Source organism: Pogona vitticeps, chromosome 2 (genome assembly GCF_051106095.1).
Source record: "Pogona vitticeps strain Pit_001003342236 chromosome 2, PviZW2.1, whole genome shotgun sequence".
Lineage (NCBI taxonomy): Eukaryota > Metazoa > Chordata > Lepidosauria > Squamata > Agamidae > Pogona > Pogona vitticeps.
Genome location: NC_135784.1, coordinates 29,265,232 through 29,283,870, shown reverse-complemented (window position 1 = coordinate 29,283,870; position 18,639 = coordinate 29,265,232). Strand labels below are relative to the sequence as shown.

Here is an 18,639-nt window from a genome sequence, read left to right as displayed (position 1 = left end):
CACCCTCCTTGCTTATGGGTTTATGTGCACTGACATTCTACAAGCATATAATGAACACAAACCTCTTCACATTGAGCCTGTGATCTCAGGTGCCATCTGGAGATGGGTACCCCAGCTTTTCGGGTCTAAGTCGCGCTGGCCACGTGACAACGGAAACTGTCTTCGGACAAACACTGGCTCTACGGCTTGGAAATGGGGATGAGCACCGCCCCCTAGAATCGAACACGACTGACTAAAATGTCAAGGGGAACTTTTACCTTTACCCCAGCTTTTCAACCACCTCAAATGCACAAACCTCTTCCTCTGCCAGAGATGTCTCCTCAGCCTGGAGTCTGGACCACCTTATCTCTAGTTCAATCCTGTCTTCACACCTGGGTCAGGTAGTTAACTCTGGAGATCTCCATAGCAGAACACAAGTAATGCAACTGCAACCCTGGTTCCCCAAGTGATATACAGAAGCTTATTGCCTCTGATTGCTGGCTGGATCGCTCAGTCATGTAGGCATCTGGCCCAGAGCCAGAAGTTGGGAATTTGATTCTCCGCTGGGCCTCCTGCGTGTGGCCTTGGGCCAGCTGCACAGTCCCAGAGAGCGCCCGGAAAAGAAGGGAAGGGTAAGTAACTTCTGATTATGCTCTACCTGGAAAACCCTGAAAAGGGTCACCATAAGTTTGATTAAAATTGATTGCCTCCGATGACAGAGACGAAATATAGCTGTTCTGGCTAGTAGCTGTTGATGACTGTAACGTCCATGGATTTGTTTAATCCCCTTTTAAAGTCAGACAAATTGGCACCAAATCACCATGGCTTATGATAATTCACTGTGAAGTTTAATTATTGATTGATTGATTGATTGATTGATTGATTGATTGATTGATTGATTGATTAGATTTCTATCCCACCCCACTAGACAAAGTCTACTCAGGGCGGGTTCCATTAAACATTATAAACTAAAACAATTCAAAACACTTGTTGCTTTTAAATGTGTTTTAGTTCACTCTGCTGTTCACTCCTCCCCCCCCCGACTCTATTTATAAACAATCTCTGTCTCCTCGGCCTGGAAATCCAGGGGTCCTGACATCCCAGAAAAAAATGTTTCTATGGGAAATTCAATTGTTTTTACAGCCTTTGTAACTTCAGGGGTCTGTAACTTAATATCTGCCAAGATGCCTCTATGGTCATTTCGTTATGACTAAACTTTTTGCAGACCTTAGAGGAACGATGCTCTGTACTAGAAATGGGGACAAACCAGTCCTGGTTTGTGAACTGGACAGACAGGAAGCACTGAAAGTGGAAGAAATGGAAGGAGAGATCCTGAAGCTGAGGCTCTAATACGTTGGCCATCTCATGAGAAGAGAAGATTCCCTGGAAAAGACCCTGATGTTGGGAAAGTGTGAAGGCAAGAGGAGAAGGGGGCGACAGAGGTCAAAATGGCTGGACAGTGTCATCGAAGCTACCAGCATGACTTTGACCCGGCTCCGGAAGGCAGTGGAAGACAGGATAGCCTGGCATGCTCTGGTCCATGGGGTCACAAAGAGTTGGACACAACTAAATGACTAAACAACAACAGCAATTTAGAGGAACACTTTATTTGATCTGTCCTAGGACTACATAGGCTTGGGCATGTGGTGAGAATGGCTGATGGTCGGATTCCAAAAGATCTCCTATATGGAGAACTAGCGCAGGGAAATCACCCCAGAGGCAGACCACAGCTGTGATACAAAAGTATCTGTAAGCGGGATCTGAAGGTCTTAGGAGTGGACCTCAACAGATGGGAAACCTTGACATTTGAGCGTTCAGCCTGGAGGCAGGCAGTGCATCATGGTCTCTCCCATTTTGAAGAGACCCTTGTCCAGCAGGCCGAGGCAAAGAGGAAGTCACAAAAGCAGCAAAACCAGGGAGCTGGACAGGGGACAGATTGGATTTGTCTTCAGTGTGGAAGAGATTGTCACTCTCAAATTGGCCTCTTCAGCCACACTAGACGCTGTTCCAAGTCCTCCATACAGAACACGTTACCATAGTCTCTTGAGACTGAAGGATGCCTAATCCTAACTCTCTCACTATGTTGCCAGGCAGATGATCCCTGGGCTTTGGTTTTAAAAAAGAGGGGGGGAACTTCTCCTTATTTGCTTTCTTCACATCATACATAGTTTTATACACTTCTCTTCCCGTCTCCCCTTATTTACCTTTTATTTTCCTAAACAGAACACACCCACCAAACATTTGTCACCTTTTTTTATAAGGGAGCTGCTCCAGACCCACAGTAAAAGGGTGCCATTCCCATCCTTTCTTTTCTTTTTTCTTTTTTCTTTTCCTTTTTCGGGGTGGGAGTGATGTTTACTGTGAAATCCTATGCCTCAGGATGCAGATGTAAGTCTGAGTGAACTCGAGCTGATTTATTCATGGGCATCTATGATGAAAACTAAGGTAAATGCTTGTTCCCTGGGAATCTTTTTCCCCCCTCGTTTTAATATACACAAACAGTTATACTGAACTGTAGTGGTGAATGCTGTGGTGTAAATTTTGCTAGCATGCAATTATACAGCTTCCTCCCCTCAACCCCCACCCTTCCTGCTGGAAAATCTCCAGTGGATTTATTTCTAGGATTTACCAAACTGCAAAGAAGCAGAATTTTGACTGCAGTACTGCAGCTTAACCACTGCAGCACAAAGCTCCTATATAAGAAGCAACATGGCCTGATCCTGAAGCTTCCTGGCAGTTTTCTGAGGAATGCTACCTTGAAGACTAAGTTCTGAATCGAATTTAGGGGGTGATCAAATGGAGAAATAGTTTTCAATTTGAATCACTTGTGGAGCAGTCTGGTGTGATCCTGGTGATCACGCAACATAGAAATACATTCCAGCCCAACCCCTCTCCTGCAACTGATCTGGTCTATTAGTTTTTTAGGGCTAGGCTTGAGCAATTCCCCAGAATCTGGATGGACTGCTTTAAAGGAGATCACTGCCATTCAAGCCACTCTTTCTTTCACAATCATGCATGATTGAAATCTTCTGTTTGCATTCTTAGGGCTTATTCACACAGGCTCAATTTGTTGTTGTTTAGTCGTTTAGTCGTGTCTGACTCTTCGTGACCCCATGGACCAGAGCACGCCAGGCCCTCCTGTCTTCCACTGTCTCCCGGAGTTGGGTCAAATTCATGTTGGTAGCTTCGATGACACTGTCCAACCATCTCGTCCTCTGCCGTCCCCTTCTCCTCTTGCCTTCACACTTTCCCAATATCAGGGTCTTTTCCCGGTAGTCTTCCAGGAAGGCTCAATTGGATCTTGCTAAATAAGATCTCTTCGGGTTGGGTAGAGGTCTGGTATGCCATTTGGTGCAATCTTTGCATCCAAATTTCATACCCACTTCAAGCGACCCTATTTGTTTTGCCTCCTGTATGTAAACAACAACAAATGGGGGGGGCACTCTGTGCCTCCAGGAAGAAGTTTTTAAAAATATATTTTCTTCTGAGTCATATAGCACATGAGTGCTGTCATAATGGACTAAAACAACAACAACAAATTTCCTTCCTCTACCCCTCTAGGGAGGAGCAGAGGAAGTATTTAATTTCCCAATATCATGAAGTGGCTATCTTCTTAAGCCATTTACTATACAGGGAATTGAAAATGGAAGGGAAATGTAAAGCCACAAGCTCTGCTTTGGTTTGATCCCAGTGAAGGCAGGTGCTGGAATCACACCAAAATGGAGTGATTCTACGTGCACCAAAACACACACACACACACACACACACACACACACACACACACACGCACACGCACACGCACACACACACACACACACACACACACACACACACACACACACACACACACACACACACACACACACACACATTGTTTTCTTTATTTCATGCCATACTCCTGTCCTTCAGGGGCTGGTCTTTCTGGCATATCCATTTATTCAAGCTTTCAGGAATAAACAAGAGTTTGGTTTACATTTCACAGCACCCTCTTTGCATTGTGTTGAATACATTTGAGCAAACTCAGTGAGTTAGGTGTCCGCCCCCCCCTTCCCCTGCCCCTTTTGGTAATTTGGGATTTTAGCTATATTTGTGTTTTGAGATTTTTAACTGTGTGGTTTAATGTAGGTCGACAGCCACTCTGAGCTCTTATGAGGAAGGGTGGGCTCTCGAAAGGCAGTAACAACAACCTCCACCAGCCTTCCCCATTGGCTCTGCTGCTGACAGCCGACGGGAACAGCAATCCAAAAATATCTGGAGGACATATGACTGGGCACACTTTGGTCCAGTTCAAACAACGTTCCTGGTGTAAGAAAGCATGGCAGAACAGCATGGATCATCAATGCCTCTGCCCCCTCCTCATCAAAGATGACAATGGAAAACCACCACACTTAGGGAAATGACCATTTTCCATGACGTCCGTAAGCGAGGAAATGATTTCATCTCTGATTTCAAATCAGGATATTAAACCACAGCTTCATTAATTATTTCAATAATCTAGTTAGTAGACAGTAGTAGGAAGATATCTTCCTACTACTGTAGACAGCACTGAAGTGACTGCTACCCTGTTTCCCTGAAAAATAAGACAGTCTTATATTATTTTTTTCCTCCAAAAATGCATTAGGGCTTATTTTCAGGGGATGTTTTATTTTTGTCAAGGGTGCAGAAAAGGTATAGATAGGAATGATCTGGGGATGGGCCGAGTCACCCTAGCAATTATAAACCCAAAGAGACAAAACAAAACAAAACAAAGAGAGAGAGAGAAACCATGTGGCACTTTAAATACTAACCATTACGTATATTTTAATGTAAGCTTTCATGGAGTCATCCATGTCTACTTTTTGTCTTTTTTATTTTTGTATTGTTTCATTTTGTTTCTTTGGATTTTGCCTGACATGCTTGCACAGACTAACACGGCTACCTCTTCCAAATCTAGCAGTTACAGTACGTTACCTGTTCACCAGCAAAAGGAGCAAAACAGGCCGTCCCAAACAGCAGGACAAGCCCCCCCCCCGTCTGATTATACTCTTAGATAGCTACACCCAGTCCTGATTCCACCTTTTATTTCGGGAAATCTACCCCCCCTCCTGCTTTCTTCCTTCTGCCACATTACAGACATGCTATTTTGGGGCTGTCCTTTTCCACCCTATTGGCTAATCTGTTCGGAATGCCTTTGCGTCCGTGTGTTTTTACAGCACACACTCCCATAGTGTTTACATATTGCTACATCAAGAACTCCGTTTGGCAGTGTACTTTGCCCGCACACCTAGTTCCAAGATCACCTTCTTCGCTTTTGGGTTTCCTGGGTCCCCCCCCCCCCCCGCTATGCTTCACAGTCAGATTGTATGCACAACATCCGTGACTCCTTAATTTCTCACCTGCCTAAAATTTGGGTAAACGGCTTAATTTTTTAAAATAGAATTTATAACATTTATAATCTACCTTTTGATGAAAAGCCTTGGGTTTTTGGTGAAGGATGGAAGCTAAGCCTAGCAACTTAAAAGTTCAGGACAAAATCATTTAGTTAAGAAAAACAACAACAGCAGCCCAGTCGCCATGTTTATCAGAGCAGATACAGCTGGATTTCGATACTGAATGATTCTATGTATTCGCGAAGGCTTTCATGGCTGGGATCTAATGGCCGTTGTGGGTTTTTTGGGCTCTTTGGCCGTGTTCTGAATGATTCTGCCACCCTGCTTGCATTGATGGAAACTGATTTCTATATTTCAGTATTGCTTTTAATATAGAAACTGATATCTGTATTGAGGGTTTCTGCTGCCATGCCCAAACCGGGATCATCAGCAAGAGATACAATGTGCCATGTAGTCTGAGCTCAATGGTTAATAGTTAGGCCAGTACAGTGGACCCTCGACTTACAGACGGCTCGACTTACAGACTTTTCGAGTTACAGACTTCTCTGGCTGCAAAATTTAGGTTCGACTTGCAGCCAGAGAATCGACCTACAGACCAGAAAAAAAACCAAAATGGAACAAAAATGGAACAAAAATGGCCAGTTATGGGATTAATTGGTTTTCAATGCATTGTAGGTCAATGGAGACTCGACCTACAGACTTTTCAACCTGCAGCCACCGTCCCAATACGGATTAATTCCGTAATTAGAGGGTCCACTTGTATCCCATTCAGCATTCCATACAGGTAGCTGCAGGTACAGAAGCAGCTTGGTTGTGCCAGCAGGAGACTAGACCTCTCAACATCACTGCAGCCACTTCCACGTTTGCTGTTGGAAAACTGAACAGCCACAATGGCCTGAGCTGTTTTCTAGCTTTCCCATTTGCCTCCTCTTCAACCATTACAATTTCTGCATTAGGTTGCTGGCTACAGTAAAGGTTTCCATGACCTCTGTGACCTTAATTGTATTCAGGACCTCTCCTGTGGTTTGCCCTCTGCTCCATGCATGCCATCCTCTTTTGTCTGTCGTTGTGGCCAAATATAGACTGTCTCTTTTATCCTCAGTCCTTTATTACAAGATTCCTAGATGGTCACCCTTGTGACCAAGGTGGTGAATCATCAAGCGATAGAACCAAAGAGTCTCCATGTAGGGAGAGAATTACAGGGCAGGAGACAGCCAGGGGTGTCTGGAGAGAGTCATCCACCTTCCAACCAGGGCAGGGTCTTTCCCTATCCAACTACATGAGACAAAGGTGACTCAGGAGGAGAGGTTCCTTTCTAGGAGAATGGAATTGGTGTAGTCACCTCAAAAGTTCCAGTAACATAGAAGTTTAGTTATTTATGGAATTCTCTTCCCTCATGGATCTAGCTGCCTCCCAAACTTTGGTCTGTTAGACTTCTGGTACAAAAAAATATCTATTAGGCTAGGCTTTGGGGAAGTAAGCACATGGTCCATTTCTCTTTGATTTCTGCCTTTCTTATTTTGCTTTTACGTATTGCAACATCTTTAGTCTGTGATGTTAGATATTTGCAACTTTAGATGTTTGTAAACGTGTGGTCTTAAACTTCTGATTTTACATATTTGTAACTTACGATTTTAGACATTTATTAATGTGTCGTTTATGCTTTTATGTGAGCTGTTCACTGCTGGGGGTTGAAACAGAACTAAAATGTTATTAAATATTATTTAAACATAAATAAAGGTTTTTATTGTGCGTATGAACAGATTTCCTCTTGGTTGTTTTTTTTTAACCAACAGTTGATTCCTCACTCTCTACACCAACCCAATGAACTTGCCACATGCCCCGTCCTATGATGACAGGACCTTAAAACCAACCAGCTTTCCTCACTGGATGAGGGTTGAAAGGGATGACCAGAAAACCAGCTACAGTATTTCATCACAGAAAACATGAACTGCAATCCAGTCACTGACCCCAAGTATCTTTATACTAATTGAATATGTATGAATCATTGGTTTTGAAAATACATGTATTGCTTAAGAGCAGTCATTTTAAACTTAGCAATATTCTTCTGCCTATAATGAATATTTTCTTTAAATAAACAGTCTTCCACTCCAGGAGGCAGTGGAAGACAGGAGGGCCTGGCGTGCTCTGGTCCATGGGGTCATGAAGAGTCGGACACGACTTAACGACTGAACAATAAACTTCCTTTCTACCATCCTGCTGTGCTCACAAAATGGTGGATGATAAGGGTGGTGGTGTGGTGATTTTGCTTTGGAAAATCCACAATGTGGTTGTGGGGAAAAAACCCAGATGGACCGTATTAAGAGTGTATGAGGTATGTAGGGTTTGAGCTGTACCATTTTTGAGAGCGGTCGCCATCTGGTACTGATTTTTTTTTTTAAATCCAGAAGTTCTCCTGTTCTGAAAACTAGAATATAGAATGGGTGGTGGCGGCGGCAGTTAAGACTTGCTGGTTATCCTAGTTGACAACCTTAGGCAGGTCTGGGGGTCATGATATCCTCCCACGGCCATTGAGACTACATTGAGTGGGACACATACCCTGGTAATCAATAAACTGAAATCAAGGGGAAGCAGAACACAAATAAATTGTTGTCTTTTTCTACAAGTGCATCTTCAACTTTTTCTTTTTGTCCAAATATTTCAAGCATGTTCTCATATCTTCCTATCTGTTTTCTCTGGTCTAGACTGAATATATCCAATGTCTTCTGTGTAATCCTTCAGGTAGAAACTAACATGTCAGCACTTCTGAAATGTGTTTTATTTGTTTTTAATATTCTTAGTCAAGGAGAACTATTGCTTCAGAGGTTAAACGTTGGGTAGAAAATCCACAGGAACAAAACTTACTTTATGCAGGGCACGGAAATCCCACCCCTTCCTTACCCAAGTATTTTTTTTACACTCCATATTTTGATTTATTACTATCTCATCTCTGCTGCCTCCATGGCACAGTAGAAGCTCTCAAGCAAATCTAGGTTGGGCTCTTTCTCCACTCATGGGTTATTTATAGCACTCTGATACCCAGGCACCAGAAGTAATCATGTGCATCTCTGTGGAGTAAAATCTCCTCCTGCAAATTTCTTCTACAAATTTCTTTCTGGATGAAAAAAGAGTTCACCCTCTCCACCCTTGGTCCACTGGCAACTCTGCTTAGCGCTCACAGGGCTTGATTAAAGTCCATACCCATAAACCCATTTTGGACCTCAGAACTCCACAAAAAAAGGCTGATAAATATTTAAATGTGACAAGCATCAGTTAGGGCTTGCAGCTGAATACAGTGTGAATCAGAACATGAAATTTGTTTGACTTCAGCAACACTGCAACGACCCTCCCCCACCTTTTCAACTCCTAGGTTTTTAAAGGGATGGTTTTAGGATAAATAGCACCTTAGGTGAGAAATATTTTTGTGCCTTCTCCAAGGTCTAAAGGAGAGCTTGGGAGGTTTATGGGACCTCAGATGCAGGGACCGGATCCTACTTCCTGGAAGAGAGAACTGCTGCATGCAAGCCACTTGGGGAGTGGTGCTGAGAGCACTTGCTGGCACTAGAAAAGGGATCAGTGGGTTGTTTCCTAATGGGTGCTGAGTGCATGAAACACGCAGGAAAGGGTTTGATTGGGAGCAGCAATTTCTGCGGTGAAGGGGAAGGAGCGATCCAAAGGAAAGTACAGTTAGATTCCCCTGCACATTTCTCCTCCAAGTGAGTTATGTGGGTCTGCCTCTCAATGAGGAGAGCGAAAAGAACGGAAGCCACTGCTGTAGGAATTTATTTGGCCTGGATCAGCTTGGATTGTCAATGAAACTGGCATATAGTGCAGAACTTGGAGTTTTGGTTGGAGTTTTATTTACAACGTAGCATGCTGTCTGTAGTTTGTGTGACTGGGAGGAATTTTTTGATTGGGGTGGATTGTCTAGCCAGCACTAACCAATTGCTCCTTCCAGCCTTTGAGTTCAAGGAGAGTCCTGGCTCTCAGCTGTGAGCTTTTTCTCTCTCTTTAGTCTGGTGGTAACTGTTGTTTGCTGTTGATCTGTTCAGTTGCCTGCTAAGTATGTGTGCAGTAAAGAAAGCAGCATGCACGAGTCTGTAAAAAGCAACTGCAGAAGGCAAAGAAATGTTTTTCTTCTTTCTCCTACAAATGTCTCAGAGTAACATATTGAGACTTTAAGTGGCAGTAACGAGGAAGGAGTGGACTATGTAGGGGACTTGTAGCTATTCTCCTCTGTGGATCCCTGCCCTTCTATTGTATAGCAAACAGAATTTTACTAGAAATCTGCAACAGATTTTACCTTATTGTGGTCCTTTAAATTCCCTTACAGTTGAGCTGCAGGCTTAAATAAAACATTTGCTACCCCCTTCCAACTTCCCAAGAGTAGGTGTAACAGCCAACTTGACCAATGGACCAAAAATATTGTTTTCCATTGTTTTTATACCAGACTGAATGCATGCATGTACACACTGGGTAGCCCTGAAGCTTTGCAACATTGTCAAGTTGTATGATTGTACAGGACGAGAAAACACAGCAGTGTTCCAGACAATGTTACTGGCCCACTTTCTTCCAGCAAAAGTCCCAGGCAGAATGCACTACCTTTTCATGTTGTGTAGCTGACTTTCAAAATAATGACTCTTAGGGAGTTACAGACTTTAGGGGCTATACAATCTTAGCTATGTTCAGTTGCATGCACACCATGGCCCCTCCTTCATACTTTCCTGCCTGGGCTTTAATATTCCCCTTCTCAAAAGAACTACTCATAAAGGAAAATATTGCCCACCAGTCTTTCAATTTGTAATCCTTCAGTCTTCTTCTTTTAATACCCTTTCTTTGTTTACCGCCCTTTCAAAAACTTTGAACTTTACCATTACTGCAAAATATAGAGCTGTAGCTCTCACGTGGGAGACTGCTGTGAAGAAATCAGAAGAAGACCGAGACTCGGAAGAGCAGCAATGAAGAAACTAGAAAAGTTCGCCAGGCGTAAGGATGTGGCATTGGGGACTAAGTCCAAGATAATGTACACTCTTGTATTTCCAGTCACCAAGTAAGGGTGTGGAAACTGGATGGTGAAAAAAGCTGACAGGGGAAAAAAACTCATTCATTTGACGTGTGTTGCTGGAGGAGAGCTTTGCAGATGACCTGGGTTGCCAGAAAAATGAACAACTTAGTCCTAGAGCAAATCATGCCTGAACTATCTCTGGAGGTAAAAATGATGAAACTGAGACTGTCCTACTTTGGGCACATCGTGAGAAGCACAGGATTTCCTGGAAAAGACAATCATGCTGGGAAAGGTGAAAGGCAGCAGGAAAAGAGGAAGACCAAATATGAGATGGACTGACTCCCTCAAGGAAGCCACAGGATTGAGTTTGCAGGAGCTGAGCACGGCTGTTGAGGACATGATGGAGATCTCTCGTTCATAGGGTCGCCAAAAGTCAGAGGCAACTTGACAGCACACAACAACAACAACAACAACAACAACAACAACAACAACTACTACTACTACTACTACTACTACTACTACTACTACTACTACTACAGTAATCATATTACCAGTCTTACAGCTGCCTTGTGTGCTTGCCAACTTGGCCGATGCCAACCTGGCCATGATCTTGGTGTCTTCCAAACCATTTTTTCACTCACATTGTCCCACATCCTGTCCAGCAGGCACTGTGCAATTTCCCCCCCTACTCAGCTAAACTTCCATTTTCTTTCTCTCCTTAGCTTTGCTGGGTGTAGGATTATTCACATAGAAGTGAATTTTCTGTGACATCACAGCAGCTCAACCAATGCCTACAAGACTATGGAATGCCGTCCCGTCTGGTCCCGACGCTGATGACATTTTGGCGCCAGGTCAAAACCTTCCTGTTCCAGAAGGCTTTTAATTGAAATAATATTAGCTGTGGGTCCGATGGCAATTTTTATATATATTTTAATTGCATTTTAATTGTTATGAGTTTTTATTGTACAGTATTTTAAATGTTGTAAGCTACCCAGAGACCTTTGGGTAGTGTGGGTGGCATATTAAATAAGTGAGTGAGTGAGTGAGTGAGTGAGTGAGTGAGTGAGTGAGTGAGTGAGTGAGTGAGTGAGTGAGTGAGTAAAGGGCTTCAGAGAAAGATCACAGCCCATTTTTGTTTGGTCCTTTCATATCCCAAGACACTGTGACATACTATGCATATGTGACTGGATCTTAATACATCCAAGCGTACAGAGCAATGAGAACTGCAAGACTTGGTGATCCAACTAGATCTCTTTTTCCTCCATTTTTTCCTCCATTTCCCCCCCCCCAACTCATATAGCAAACAGTCATACCCCATTAATCCGCAAAGAAAATGCTGATTAAGTTACTTATTATTAGCCCCTGAGGGCTCTCATTTCCTTTTCCACTGGAGGGAGATAAACTGGGACCGTGTCCTGTGTCTACGGCTTTTCGTAAGCTCCTCCTGAACCTTGACGGAGGTAGGCTGAAACTTTGGAACCACACAAATAGTTCCTTTGTGAGGATGGATTGTTTTTGTTGACTGAGGCCCTCAGGAAAAAAAAGCAATGCTGGGGGCATATTTAATGGTATATTTATACCAAAGGAGTAGAATAAGTGCCGGATGCAAACTATGTTTCTATGAGGACAGTTTCCTCTTAACACAGATGATTTTGCGCCTTGAGGGGATTGCTTCACTAACTCATGCACGTGAATTAATACTTTCCTCACCTGTCCACGTGAAATCTTTGCTGCTATTGGCAATTTATGTTAATCGGAGCTCTAGCAGGAACCCTGGATGGTTTTTAGCCACCAAACGCTGCCTGGAAAATAAATATTGGCTAAATATTAAAGACTTACGAGTTTGCTACACTTTGAGCAGTTCTTTCTCCAAAGAATTTAGGTCAATACAGTATCATGGTCACAGCTCTTTTTACTTCCCTGTAAAAATCAAAGTGTGCTTACTTAAAGCACTCTCTAGGCATTTTACAATTCAATGATGCAGGCTACACTCTTGTGAGCTGGGTATCCATTTTACCCAACCTTGGATGGAAAGACGGTCAAGACAACCTTAAGCCAGCTACCTGAGCCCGTTGGGATCAAACTCAGGTTTTTACCAGATTCTTGACTACAATACAGTACTGCAGTAAACCCACTGTGCCGTGAGCCTCCTCCTATAACAGACCTGGGCAAAGTGCGGCCCGAGGGCCACATACGGCCCGCAAGCCACTCCTGTCCGGCCCGCCGGACATCAAAACCATTTATAGCCTTTTCTTTAAAGTTGATTGGTTGCTTATCTTTAACATACCACAAAAACCTCTTTAATATTTGTGAAGATTAACAAGTTTAAAATAAAAACAATCATAACATCACTGTTTCATTTTATTTTTAAGTCAAGTTGGTTCTCGGCCCCCGAACACAGTTCAGATTTTTCATGTGGCCCCCCCTATAGAAATTTATTTGCCCACCCCTGCCCTATAAAACAGCTTAAGCTGTAACAGTTGCCCTATCCAGTCATTATACTGTAGCCTGAAGGTGGGGAGGGTTGAAACTGTGGGGGTGATGAGGCTACAGAAACAGGCTGAAATCCTGTTGCTTAGTGTAATCTCACAACTAGAACAGGCTCCTCAAAGCAAAAGAATTTATGGAGGAGTTGGGTCACCAATCCCCACTGATTAAATGGGTCTACTCCAGCTATTGTTTACTATGCTAAGCAATAGGATTCCTGCTGTTTAATCCTGTTCCTAATATCCTCTTCTTCAAGATGTCAGTAATTTCTTCATGGGTTGAGCGTCAGGATGTGTAGAAATATTTATACGTGCTCTCAGTTAAAAGCATTTGTTCCAGCACAGACTCCTGACCATGGCAATGCTCAAAGTGCACTCAGCTGATTGCACTTACAAGCATGTGTTGAGAAATTAATGCTGGACACTGTGTCGGCCTCATTGGCATGGCGGGGGTAGGGGAGGAATACACGGGGGGCAGTTACTTTCCAGTATTTAAGGAGGAGGGGGGAACCTTTTTAGGATTGAAAAAAAGAATGGCACACAACTTGAAAATGTCCTAACAAAATATCTTTAAAATACCTTAAAATAACCATTACAAGTAGCTTTTTGGATATTTACCAGTAGCACCAAAAATGTTCCCCTTTTATGCCACTTTCAGAATGGAACTTCAGTACATCTTAGTGACCTTGAATTTTAGCTAGTTGCTGGTAACTTTTTCAGCCCTACCTCACTGCTTCCAAGCACGGCCACTCCCAAGCGTCCATCATCACTAACTCTGCACTGGAAGGTTAAGATGGGCAGTTGGTAGAAGCAGCTTTTTTTTCCCTTGAGATCTGCTCTGCAGGCAAGGGGCTTAGCTGTGAAGGCAGCCAAGGCGGGCCTTTCCAGCAGGAAAAGAGCCTTCCGTGCATTATCGCCAGAATCTTATCCTGGACTTCCCTAATGGGAGGCTAGGCCAGGGTCATTTGGCCACCTCTGACCCAGAGCAAATAATTCCATACTTTAAGTCATCCTTTTAACATTTCCTGTAAGCTGTGTGTGTCTCTCCCCCACCCCCAGCCCCCAATTTTGACAATGCAGTTCAACTTTGTGCTTGTAAGACATTGCCTCCCAGTGGATGTTCCTTGCATGCAGTGGCTGTCAGAAGAATCAGATTTCAAGCCCAGGGTGACTTGCCAAGGCACCTTCTAACAAGCAGCTCTAGGTCTCCAGTGCAGTATTTACCGGCTCTTCCATTATTGAATTCAACTGGTTGCACGTTTCCAGGAAGGTAGACTTTCACCCTAGAGACCTAGGGCGAGGCACCCCCTCTATTCATTCACAGAGAATCCTTGCCAGTAGCTGCTTTCTATGTCATGCCAAGCAGATCAAGATAACCTTTTCTTACAGCTAAGGTTTCTGGTGGAGTACGCTAGAACCATCCTATCAAATCTTCACTGTATAGCTGGCAGCCTCATCCCAAGCTATTCTGGGGGTGGCCTGAAACAATTTGTTTTCGGGTTCATGTCGTTATTTCCAGATTGGGAGTCAGGAGATGAAGTTTTAATACAGATCCACATCAAAACATGCACAAGGGAGTTAGCCACCCAACCCACATTCACATACACTCGGTCCCAAATGTGATTAGAAGACTTGGTGTAGCTACCTAAAAGAAAAGCCACTCTAAAAAGCAATGTACCACCCTCTCCTTGCAAAGCCTGGGTGCAGAACAGTTGCTCAGTGGTGTGGAGGGGAATAGGTAGAGTTTGATGAGATCTGTCTATGCCTTACCCAGGAGCTCTGTGATTAGGCTTTCTAGGGAAGGTTTTGGCTTTTCTTTTCTTTTCTTTTTTTCTTTTTTGAGGCTTTAGTTGTCAGTCATCTTCTACTTTGGCACTTCATTCTTTTGCTATAGCAACGGGCACTAGGTTGGTTGGTTGGTTGGTTTGTTTTCCAAATGTCAGCATTTTGATCCCACCCCCTGAAAATACTGGAGCAAATGTGGCATTCTCAAGACGTGCAAAATGGCAAGAGAGCGAGTAGCCGGGAAGTTCTTGAAAGGCCCTTTAGATGGTCCAGAAATACACAAATATCTGTGTCCCACCTGATTTGGACACTTCCCTGATTTCTGGGCATTATTGTCATTTGTACATTTTTTCTCACATGCAAAGGTGGGTGGGGTTTTGGGTTGTGCACAGCAATTCGAGGCACACTGCATCGATACAGAAAGGCTGGATAGCTCCGTGGCTGTAGCCGGGCATTGGGAGTTCGATTCCCCACTGGGCCTCCTTGACAGGGGCTGGACTTGATGATCCGTCGGGTCCCTTCCAGCTCTGCAGTTCAAAGACTGCTATTGTTATTTATTCTACTGCCCCAGCCTTCACTTTTTGGGGAAGAATTGAAGATGGAGGATCTATCATAGACAAAGCCCTGTCAGAATCATACTGGGAAGGCAGAGGAGAAAGAAGAAGGTTTCACCTGTTTTCTCTTCCTGAGTCCTCCCCTTCTTACAAGTTTCCTACCATTAACTGTTGCTTAAGGGATGGTAAAGATTTGCTGGTGGTTTTGGAAGTGTGCTTTTCTAGTACAGCTACAGGTGTGTTTTTGCTTCTGTGTCACAGCTCTGAGGACCTGGAGGGAAGATTGTGGAGCTCTCTCGTGCAGCTAGGATGTGGATTCCAAGATCAAGTCTCCCCTTCTGAAGGCAGGCATCTCCCTCCACACTTGGAAGAGAAAGACCCATAAGTTCCTACAGCTCCTGGGACACCTTTCCAAGGACAGGAATGCTGGCTTCAAGCTAAATCTAGTTGTTAATCCCAAGTAGGTTATAGACACGCAGTCAATGAGCTTTGCATACGTATGTCGTAATTTAATAAGTCTTATTCATCCAGGAGGCTCTTCTTCCATAGTGTAGAAACAACTCTTAGAAGCACTTCAACCAGATGCTATGTTCACATATCAAGGGAGATCAGATTCATATCTAGAAGTCAGTTAAAATTACTGTATATTTAATAATATTTGCTGTACAGTAAAGCAAAGCAAAGCGTGCTGCTTATATACCACCCCATAGTGCTTCAAGCACTCTCTGGGCGGTTTACAAGTTAATTATGCAGGCTCCACATTGCTCCCCACCCCAGCAAGCTGGGTACTCATTTTACCGACCTGGGAAGGATAGAAGGCTGAGTCAACCTTGAGCCGCTACCTGGGATTGAACCCCAGGTCGTGAGCACAGTTTTGGCTGCAGTACAGCCGTTTAACCACTGCACCACAAGGCTCTATTTAATTGCAAAACAGACAAAAACCAATCCTCATAAGTAGGCTTGCAGTGGTATGACAGACACAAATTGAGCAGTTTTGTATTTGCATGCTGGGATGGAATCAAGACCATCTCTGCTGTGCATCTGTTTCCCAGTCATATATTGCACTACTACCGTGTTTCCCCGAAAATAATATTAATATTAATTAATATTAAATTTTGCTCCAAAATGCATTAGGGCTTATTTTTCAGGGGATGTTTTATTTGTTTTCATGTACAGCAATCTACATTTATTCAAATACAGTCACACCATTTTCTTTCGGTTGCTGCACAATGGCGGAGGGTGGGGTTTCCCTTTAACTGGGGCTTATTTTTTGGGGTAGGGCTGATATTACGAGCATCCTGAAAAATCATACTAGGGCTTATTTTCAGGTTAGGTCTTATTTTCGGGGAAACGGTATTTGCAAGGAGCAAATATCAGGGGGAAAAGTAGGGATGGTGCTTCACAGACTTCTTTTTCATAAACTGCTACTGATTGGCTCACAATAGAAAGTGGGGCCTCATTTGAAGCAAACCAGTGCTCCACTCTTAGTAGCCACTGACACATAGTGGTGAAACTCAGTTACTGTAGTTTCACCACTCAGTTACCTTCACGGCGCCCTTCTGTTGAATCCAGACTTAACCACACTTCCAGGGTTTCATAGGTATAAAGCACTCAGAAATCCTTTACCAGTCCACCTTGCTGGTGGTGATCTGGGATTGTGCAACTTGCCCAAGGCCACACAGGCTGGCTGTTCTCCGGAAGGCTATACTGGGGAGTTGAATGCCCTTAGCCAAGTGTTTCAACCCCTTGAACTATCCAGCCAGCACTAAAATATCAGGATTGTCAGAACAAAACTGTTTTGCACTTGACTTCCCATGTAGTTCACGGTTGTTTGTGTTCCCTCAAATGTGTACAGCCCAAATGCTCTGCAATTGAGCTTCTAAAGACCTTTGTCCAGATTCATGTGCATGGATTCCACCATGGATCCATCCATGACATTGGAAATGAAACAGAAGTGTGGCTCCCAACCTTGGGTCCCAAGATGTTCTTGGACTACAGCTCCCAGAAATCCTGGCCAGCCAAGCTTGTGGTGAAGAATTCTGGGAGTTTTAGTCCAAGAACACCTGGGACCAAAGGTTGGAAACCACTGGAACAGAATGAGACATTTAAGCTGCTTCTGAATCTATGCACAGTAAAACAGCATTACAGCCAGGCAGCCCCTTTGTGAAATCCATGCTTCTCAAATGAAGTTGGGGTGAAGAACATGTCTTGTCCAGAAATCTGTATGTGGGTCCTCAAGGATCTTCTCCCAGAACAGACGACTCGTCTTGCTTCTTGGCCAGAATGTGGAAAAAGTTTTGTGAACCACAACTCTCAGAATCCTTGGTGACTCTCCTGGATTTTGAGAGCTTTGCCAAGCTCTGCTCTTAGCTAAAGTAGAGCAGAAAGTCTCCAGTTACGTTGCATAAAATGTCAGCCCCCTCCCTTTTCCTTGTGCCTTATTCTAAGTCATTTGGCTTATGTGTGTGGGTGAAGAAACAGGTGCCAGTAGGCCTGTAGTGGGGATCTGAACTTGTTCAGGGTTTGGTTTTAAAAGTCCTCCAGCTATGAGTGGAAGCTGGTGCTGACTGGGGTCTGTACCTTGCCGTTGAACAGTTAATGGACCGGCCACGACAGCTGGGAACTTGGCAAAGCTCCCTGCAAAAGCAAAGCTAGCAGAGTCTTACGATGTCTTCTTCAGCATCTCTCCCCCTCATTTTATCAGGTGGAAAGCGAAGATAAATCAAAGGATCAAAACCAGAAGGGATCAAAGGAGGTGCTTTCTTCCTCCTTCCCATTTTTAATCACAGCATGAGTTTTGTATCTAGAAGTCATGGATCAGCAACGCTGGAGAGCTTCTGGATTCTCAGTGTGGTGTAAGTGGAGAAAGTGACAGACTAGGACTCCAGAAAACAGGGTTCAAATCCCCACTCAGCCATGGACACTCATGGGGGAGTGGAACTGGTAAAACCATCCCTTAAGTATCTCACTTGAAAGCCCTATTAGGGTCGCTCTATGTTGTTGGTTCTGACTTGATGGCACAGGACCCACACAGAGACCTTTTCTGATTGCCCAAGAGCTTTGGCAGAAAGATAAAACAGCTCCCTGAGAACCAAAGGACAGGCTGACATAAGAATGCTGGAAGGAGAAGTTGAAACTGGAGGAGAGAATTGTGTGGACCCCCCACTCACCCACTAACCCCACGTTAGCCAGAAGGATGTTTTTGCTGCATATTTTCGAGAGACAGAAATCTCCAAAGTTGCGATTGTTTGAATCGAACAACTGCCTCTGGGATGCAATCTTTTTGTTTTGTTGTTCTTAATAATACTATTTTATGGCCTTTCTATGAACAATGGTGTACATATGAAGGAGGAGAGGCCACAGGTTTATGAATCTAATCAGCTAGTTTCAGGTAATAATTCTCCAGATTATGGAGTCCATGAGAGTCAAATTAGACAATATGCTTAGCACATCTACAGAAG

At 43.7% G+C, this 18,639-nt stretch overlaps 2 long non-coding RNA genes across 2 annotated transcripts in view; one reads left to right on the top strand and one right to left on the bottom strand.

The window, feature by feature from the left end:
* The window catches only part of LOC144587579 (uncharacterized), a 127,030-nt gene that overhangs the window by 32,215 nt on the left and 76,176 nt on the right, over positions 1–18,639 (bottom strand). The window lies entirely within an intron of this gene.
* Positions 560–11,380, top strand: LOC144587576 (uncharacterized). Its single transcript, XR_013542723.1, has 2 exons — positions 560–611; positions 7,145–11,380. It is a non-coding gene; the product is annotated as an uncharacterized LOC144587576 (long non-coding RNA).